The sequence below is a fragment of the Heterocephalus glaber genome, unplaced genomic scaffold (assembly GCF_053883595.1).
Source record: "Heterocephalus glaber isolate CG9 unplaced genomic scaffold, H.glaber_assembly_v1.0 deba00001141, whole genome shotgun sequence".
Classification (NCBI taxonomy): domain Eukaryota; kingdom Metazoa; phylum Chordata; class Mammalia; order Rodentia; family Bathyergidae; genus Heterocephalus; species Heterocephalus glaber.
In genome coordinates, this window is record NW_028258201.1 from 1,530,767 (window position 1) to 1,538,345 (window position 7,579).

Consider the following 7,579-nt stretch of genomic DNA (forward strand, 5'->3'; position numbering starts at 1 on the left):
CTTCAGCCTGGGCTGGTCATAGCCATGCCTCCTGGAACTCATAGCCACAGACAGCCCAAGCCTGTGGGGGCGGGGCCTCCAGGGCAGCTTGGATTAGCTGTCCAGGAGCCATCTCCCCTAATGCACTGGGGCATTGGCCACTCACCCAGAAGGAGAAGCCCTGACTCTGGCCAAATGGAGCTGTCGCTGTGGGAGTGGGTGCTGCTCTCGGGATCAGTTTCACTCATTTCCCCAGGTTGGGCTTGAACTTGAGATCCTCCTGTCTCAGCTTCCCAGAGTGCTGGGATTACAGGAGCTGGCCCAGATCATTTCTTGGCAGTACTTACTGGCTGAAGTCAGTTTCATTTCAAGATGTCGTCTTTTAGCCGACCTTGGGTGTAGGATGTCGGAAAACCCAGAGCAAGAGGAAGGATCACAGTGCGCGTACAGGACCCCCGCTTGCAGAATGATGAAGGCTCCTGGAACTCCTATGTGGACTACAAGATCTTCCTCCACAGCAACAGCAAGACTTCCTTTGTGCGGTGCTGCTACCATGAGTTCGTGTGACTGAGAAAGCAACTGCAGAGAAACACTGGCTTGGTCCTTGTACCTGTACCCGAGCCGCCTGGGAAGGCCCCCTTCTTCGGCAGCTCGGACTAGCCCATTGAGAAGTGCCGAGTCACGCTGAAAACACTGAATCAGCCTGCTGCAGACAGGCAGGTCTGTGGACGCGTCCCTGAGGTCGCCAGTCATGCTGAAAACACCAAATCAGTCCGAGTCCTGGCAGCAATTCACTGCCCCCCTCCCCACTCCTTTGGCCTCTTCTCTGTACAGCCACCTGGCTCCACACTACAAAGACACAGTGGACACTGGACCACCAGACCACTGTACTGGAGCTAATCAAGTTCTCAGCATTCAAAGAATTCCTGCCCAGAGGTGGGGGCTTCTGAGCCGCCTTCCCACTGCTCCTAGTCCAGAGGAAGGGGCTGTCCGGCCACCATCCCTACCACCACTCCCAGTCCAGAGGAAAGGGCTTTTGGGCTGCCGTCCATCCCGCCGCTCCCAGCCCAGAGGTAGGGGCTTCTGAGCTGCTGTCTCACTGCTCCTTGTCCAGAGGAAGGGGCTTCCGGGCTGCCAAACATGCCTACTGCCACTTTTGGACCACCATCCCTACTGCCGCTCCGGCCCTTGGCCCACCTCTCTCAGCTCAGAGGAGGTGAGCCACGTGGAGGTCAAGAGCATCCCCCCTTCCCCCGCAGTCGAAATGAGAAAACATGTAAATAAGTCTGAAAACCAGACTTCCAGATCACCTACAGCAACCCCAAAGGGAAATGAGATGGAACACTCTGATGCTCAACCACCTAGACCCACTGAACTGACAACAAAAGGGGATCTGGAAAAAATGAAATCAGAAATAATTTCTCAGATAACAGGAGAAATTGTGCTCCTAGTGCAAGACATGATTAATAAATCTAGAGAGGAGCTGAGCAACAGGATGGAATCCCAAAATAGGAAACAAATGAAATCCATAAAACAGATGCAAATAGATTTCCAGGAGATGAAAAACTCCATTGAAAGTCTACACAGCAGAATGAGCCAATGTGAGGACAGAATTTCAGATATAGAAGATAAGATTGCAATTAATGACCAGGAAAAGAAAAATTGTTTCAAAATTATAAGGGAACATGAGAAATCAATCCAGCAGCTGCTAGACGATGCAAAGAAGAATAACATAAGACTGATTGGAGTCAATGAAGAAACAGGAGAGAGTGCAGATGACATAAAAAACCTCTTCGTAGACGTAATGGCAGAAAACTTCCCAAGCAGGGGAAAAGAACTTGACATACAGATAAGTGAGGCATATAGGACTCCAACTAGCCTTGATCAAAAAAAAATCTACACATAGGCATATAATTGTTAAGATTCCAGAAACTCAACAGAAGAACAAAGTTCTACAAGCAATTAGAGAAAAGAAACAAATCACATATGAAGGAAAGCCAATCAGGATCACAGCAGACTTCTCAACACAAACCATCAAGGCAAGAAGAGCTTGGAGTGACATATTCCAAGCCCTAAAAGAAAACAGCCTCCAACCCAGATTGATGTACCCTGCAAAACTATCTTTCAAAATGGATGGAGAAATAAGATGCTTTCATGACAAAGAGCACCTTAGGAACTTTGTGAATACCAAACCAGCACTCCAAAGAATTTTACACAATATCCTAGGAACAGACATTGAGGATCACAACCCCAGGAAGGAAAGCAGAATGAACCCATCTGGCATGACAAGAAATTAAATGTAAAGGGGGAGAACCTAACAAAAAGAAAAAGTCATGGCAATGACAAGTCAATACATTTCAGTTATAACCATCAATGTTAATGGTCTCAATTCACCAATCAAAAGAAATAGACTGGCAGAATGGGTCAAGAAGCAAAATCCAATAATATGCTGCATACAAGAAACACACTTCATTCAAAAGGAAACTCATAGACTGAAAGTTAAAGGGTGGAAAACAATACTGCATGTGACAGGAACCCGAAAAAAAGCAGGAGTAGCTATCCTCTTGGCAGATCAAGTAGATTTCAAACCAACACTGATTAAGAGAGACGAAGAAGGACACTACATCCTTGTAAAGGGAAGAATCCAAGAGGAAGAGATGACAATCATAAATATCTATGCACCAAACACTAGTGCATCCAGCTATATAAAACAAATACTAATGGACATGAAAAGTCATATATGCACTAATACAATTGTAGTGGGGGACCTCAACACCCCACTGTCACAAATAGATAGATCAGCTAGACTAAAAATAAGTAATGAAATACCAGAACTCAATTGAACTCTTGAACAAATGAACTTAACAGATGTTTACAGAGTCTTCCACCCCACAAAATCAGAATACACATTCTTCTCAGCTGCATGTGGGTCATTCTCCAAAATAGACCACATAGTCACACATAGAACATGTTTAAGTAAGTGCAAAGGAATTGAAGTTGTCCCCTGTACATTATCAGACCATAGTGTGATGAAATTGGAGATCCATAGCAAAAGAAACTCAAAAAATTTCATATACACGTGGAAATTGAACAACACACTTCTGAATAACCAATGGGTCACAGAGGAAATTAAAGAAGAAATCAGACAGTTCCTTCAATTAAATGACAATGACAATACAACACATTGGAATCTATGGGACACAATGAAAGCAAGTCTTACGAGGGAAATTCATAGCAGTGAATACGCATATTAGGAAAACAGAACAAGCCCAATTAAACAACCTGATGCTGAACCTCAAGCTTCTAGAAAAGGAAGAACAGGACAACCCCAGAGCTCACACAAGGGAAGAAATTATAAAGATCAGAGGAGAAATCAATGCAATGGAGACTAAGAGAATGATACAAAAAATCAATGAAGGCAAGAGTTGGTTCTTTGAAAGAATCAACAAAATTGACAAACCTTTAGCCAACCTTGTCAGAAAAAGGAAAGAAAAGGCCCAAATCCATGCAATTAGGAATGAAAAGGGTGAAATTACAACAGACCCAGCAGAAATCCAGAGGATCATCAATACCCACTTCCAGAACCTATACACCAATAAGATGGACAACACAGAAGAAATGGACAGATTCCTAGATACATAGGAATTACCAAAGTTGAACGAAGAAGACCTAAAGATTCTGAACAACCCAATATCAACCAATGAAATTGAAAATGTAATTAAAAACTTACCAACTAAGAAAAGCCCGGGCCCTGATGACTTCACTGCTGAATTCTACAAGACATTTAGAGAGGAACTGCTGCCACTACTGTTTAAACTCTTCAATGAAATTGAAAGGGAAGCAATACTCCCAAATTCATTCCTGGAAGCAACCATCACCTTGATCCCCAAAGCAGAGAAAGACCCATCTGAAAAGGAGAACCATAGGCCAATCTCACTAATGAACATAGATGCAAAAATCCTTAATAAGATACTGGCAAATAGAATGCAGAGGATCATCAAGAAGATCATACACCCTGATCAAGTGGGATTCATCCCAGGGATGCAGGGATAGTTCAACTTATGCAAATCAATTAATGTAATACACTATATCAATAGAGCCAAGGACAAAAACCATATGATTATCTCCATAGATGCAAAAAAAGCGTTTGACAAAATCCAACATGCATTTATGATAAAAACCCTACAAAAAATTGGAATAAAGGGACCAGGGATTTAGCTCAGTGGTTCCACTGCCTTTCTTGAAGGTGCAAGGTCCCGAGTTCAATCCCCGGAACCAAAAAAAAAAAAACAAAACAAAACATTGAAATAGATGGTCTCTACCTCAAACTGATAAAAGCCATCTATGAAAAACCAACAGCCAATATACTAAATGGTAAAAAATTTAAATGCTTCACACTAAAATCAGGAACAAGACAAGGATGTCCACTATCACCACTCTTGTTCAATATAGTTTTGGAAACATTAGCCGCGGCAATTAGACAAGAGAAAGAAATAAAAGGAATAAAGATAGGAAATGAAGAAGTCAAATTGTCATTATTTGCAGATGACATGATACTCTATATAGAAGACCCCAAGAACTCCACCAAAAGTCTTCTAGACTTAATAACTAAATTCAGTCAAGTAGCTGGTTACAAGGTCAACACAAAAAAATCAATAGCTTTCCTCTACACGAATGACAGACTCACTGAGAGAGAAATAGGGCAAACAATTCCTTTCACAATAGCATCGAAAAAACTGAAATACCTAGGAATCAACCTAATGAAAGAAATGAAAGACCTCTTCTCTGAAAACTATGGCACTCTGAAAAAGAGAGATTGAAGATGATATCAGAAAATGGACAGACATTCCCTGCTCCTGGGTAGGAAGGGTTAATATAGTGAAAATGACCATACTTCCAAAACTGCTATATAGATTCAATGCAATTCCAATTGAGATCCCAGCAGCATACTTCATGGACCTTGAGGAAACAATCCAAAAATTCATTTGGAGTGAGAAGAGACCCAGAATAGCAAAAGCAATTCTAGGTAACAGAGACATGGCAGGGGGTATCACAATCCCCAACCTGCAACTATACTACAAAGTTACTGTGATAAAGACAGCATGGTACTGGCAAAAAAGCAGACCTGAGGACCAGTGGAACAGATTAGAAGATGCAGAAACAACGCCAGACACACTCAGCCATCTTATCTTTGATAAAGGAGTCAAACACCCTCACTGGAGGAAAGATAGCCTCATTAATAAATGGTGCTGGAAAAATTGGGCTTCAACTTGCCAAAGATTAAAACTAGACCTGTATCTCTCACCATGCACTAAACTAAAATCAAAATGGATTAAAAATCTAAATAATAAAATAGAAACTTTGAACCAGATGGAACAGAGGTTAGGTAGAACTCTTGAAGACATAGGTGGAGGAAAAGATTTTATGAACAAAACCTCAGTTGCCTGTGATCTAGCACAAACAATCAACAAGTGGGATCTCTTCTTATTAAAAAGCTTCTGCACAGCAAGAGAAGCCACCAGCAGTGTGAAGAGACAACCCACAATGTGGGAAAAAAATCTTCACCTGCTCTTCCTCAGACAAAGGTCTACTATCTCCAATCTATAAAGAACTTAAAAAGATCAGACCTCCCAAATTTAAAGACCCAATCCGAAAATGGGCATCTGAAATGAACAAACATTTCTCAGACAAGGAAGTAGAAATAGCAAATAAATACATGAAAAAATGTTCAACATCAGTGGTCATTCGAGAGATGCAAATGAAAACAATGCTGAGATTCCACCTCAGCCCAGAAAGAATGGCTGCTATCATGAAATCAACCAATAACAAATGCTGGCAGGGCTGTGGGAAAAGAGGAACCCTGCTCCACTGCTAGTGGGAGTGTAGACTGGTGCAGCCATTGTGGAAATCAGTGTGGAGATACCGCAAAGAACTAGGACTGGAAGTCCCATTTGACCCTGCTATTCCGCTGCTGGGGATCTTCCCCAAAGAATTAAAAGAATCATACCACAGTGATATATGTGCACCCATGTTTATAGTGGCACAGTTTGTAATAGCTAAAACTTGGAAACTGCCCAACTGCCCATCAACTGGAGACTGGATAAAGAAAATGTCGGGGTTTTTTTAATGAAATGGAGTACTACTCAGCCATAAAAAATGAGAAATTAGAGACATTTCTAGCTAAGTGGATGCACACTGAGGCGCTACTCTTAAGTGAAATAAATAGGACACACATGATAAATACTGAATAGTTTCTCTGGTGTGACAAACTGAAAGTGTAAATAAGGACTAAATGTATAATAGGTAATAGGAAGAAATAGGAAGAAAAGGGTCAAAGGGGAAGGAAGTGGGAGGGCTAGGCGAAAGGAAAGAAGGGTATGGAATTAATATGAGAAAATGGAAAAATAGGAACAAAATCTTCGTAAATAGGTAGGAATGGAGGGGTTGAAGGGAGGGCTGGGTAAGGGTGAAAAATAAGAACCAAGAGAGACTATGTAAAGGTGCAAATTTCCAATGATGAATGTCATTATATTGTAGACCTAAAATATACCAATGATTAGAATGAATAATCAATCGATAATGCAAAATAGGAAGAAAAGGTCCATAGGGGTAGGGGTAGTGGGAGGGGCAGGGGAAAGGAAAGAAGGGAAAGGAAAAATGCTGAGAAATGGAAAAAATGGAAATAAAGTCTTTGTAAATAGGGAAGGGTGGAGGGGGTGAAGGGAGGGCTAGGAATGGGGAAAAAATAAGAGCAAAGATGCATTATGTAGAGGTACAGTTCCCAATGATGAATGTAATTGTGTTGTATACCTACAATGTACCAATAAAGGAAAAAAAAAAAAAAAGGGCACCGCCAGGACCTGCAGCACTTCCTGGGGAGGGGCCTGCAGAGCGTGGTCCTCCTGTCAGACAGCCAGCTGCACCTCTTCCTGCAAAGCCTGCTCTCGGTGCCCGAGATCGAGGCCTGCATCCAGGGCCGGAGCCCCACCACGGTGGCGGAGGACGCCATCCTGACCTACGCCATGTCCAACTGAGGCTGGGCCCAGGAGGAGGGGCCGGGCGCGGCCGGCTGGGGGCAGGGAGATCAGCGCATGGATGGCAGAGAGAGCTGAATTCCTGGGATCAGTGTTTTCCATAAAGCCCGACTTCTCTTCACCCAGATGTTTGGAAAAACTGGAAAAATACTGAAAGCTCCCACGGGACCTGCAGTCCTCAATTCGGATGTTTTTCTGCCTTGCAAGTGGGGGCCCCACCTCTCCCAAGTGACAATGCTGGGGCCTCAGAATTGTATGTGGTCCCTGTTCCTGAACTCTAAGATTTCAATGCTATAGAACTGGTACCTGAAGATGCTGGATAAGAATATAAAAAGTTATTTATTGTTTGGTTTTTATGGAGACAGGGTCTTGCCCCACAACGCTGACCTTGAGCTCACTATGTAGCCCAGAGTGGCCCCGAACTGCAGGCGATCCTCCTGCCTCAGCTTCTCCAGGGCTGGGATAAAACGTTATTTATAAAAAAAACAACAAAATCCTTCATGTTAGTGCTTGCTTCTTGCCAGAGTCACCTGAAAGAAGTAGTGTGTGGCTTGCTTTTCATCATG

At 42.8% G+C, this 7,579-nt stretch overlaps 1 pseudogene; it reads left to right on the top strand.

Annotated features, from left to right (window-relative positions):
• Positions 1-382: 382 nt before the first annotated feature.
• On the top strand, positions 383-7,091 carry LOC147828322 (sorting nexin-11 pseudogene; annotated as a pseudogene).
• The last annotated feature ends 488 nt before the right edge of the window (positions 7,092-7,579 follow it).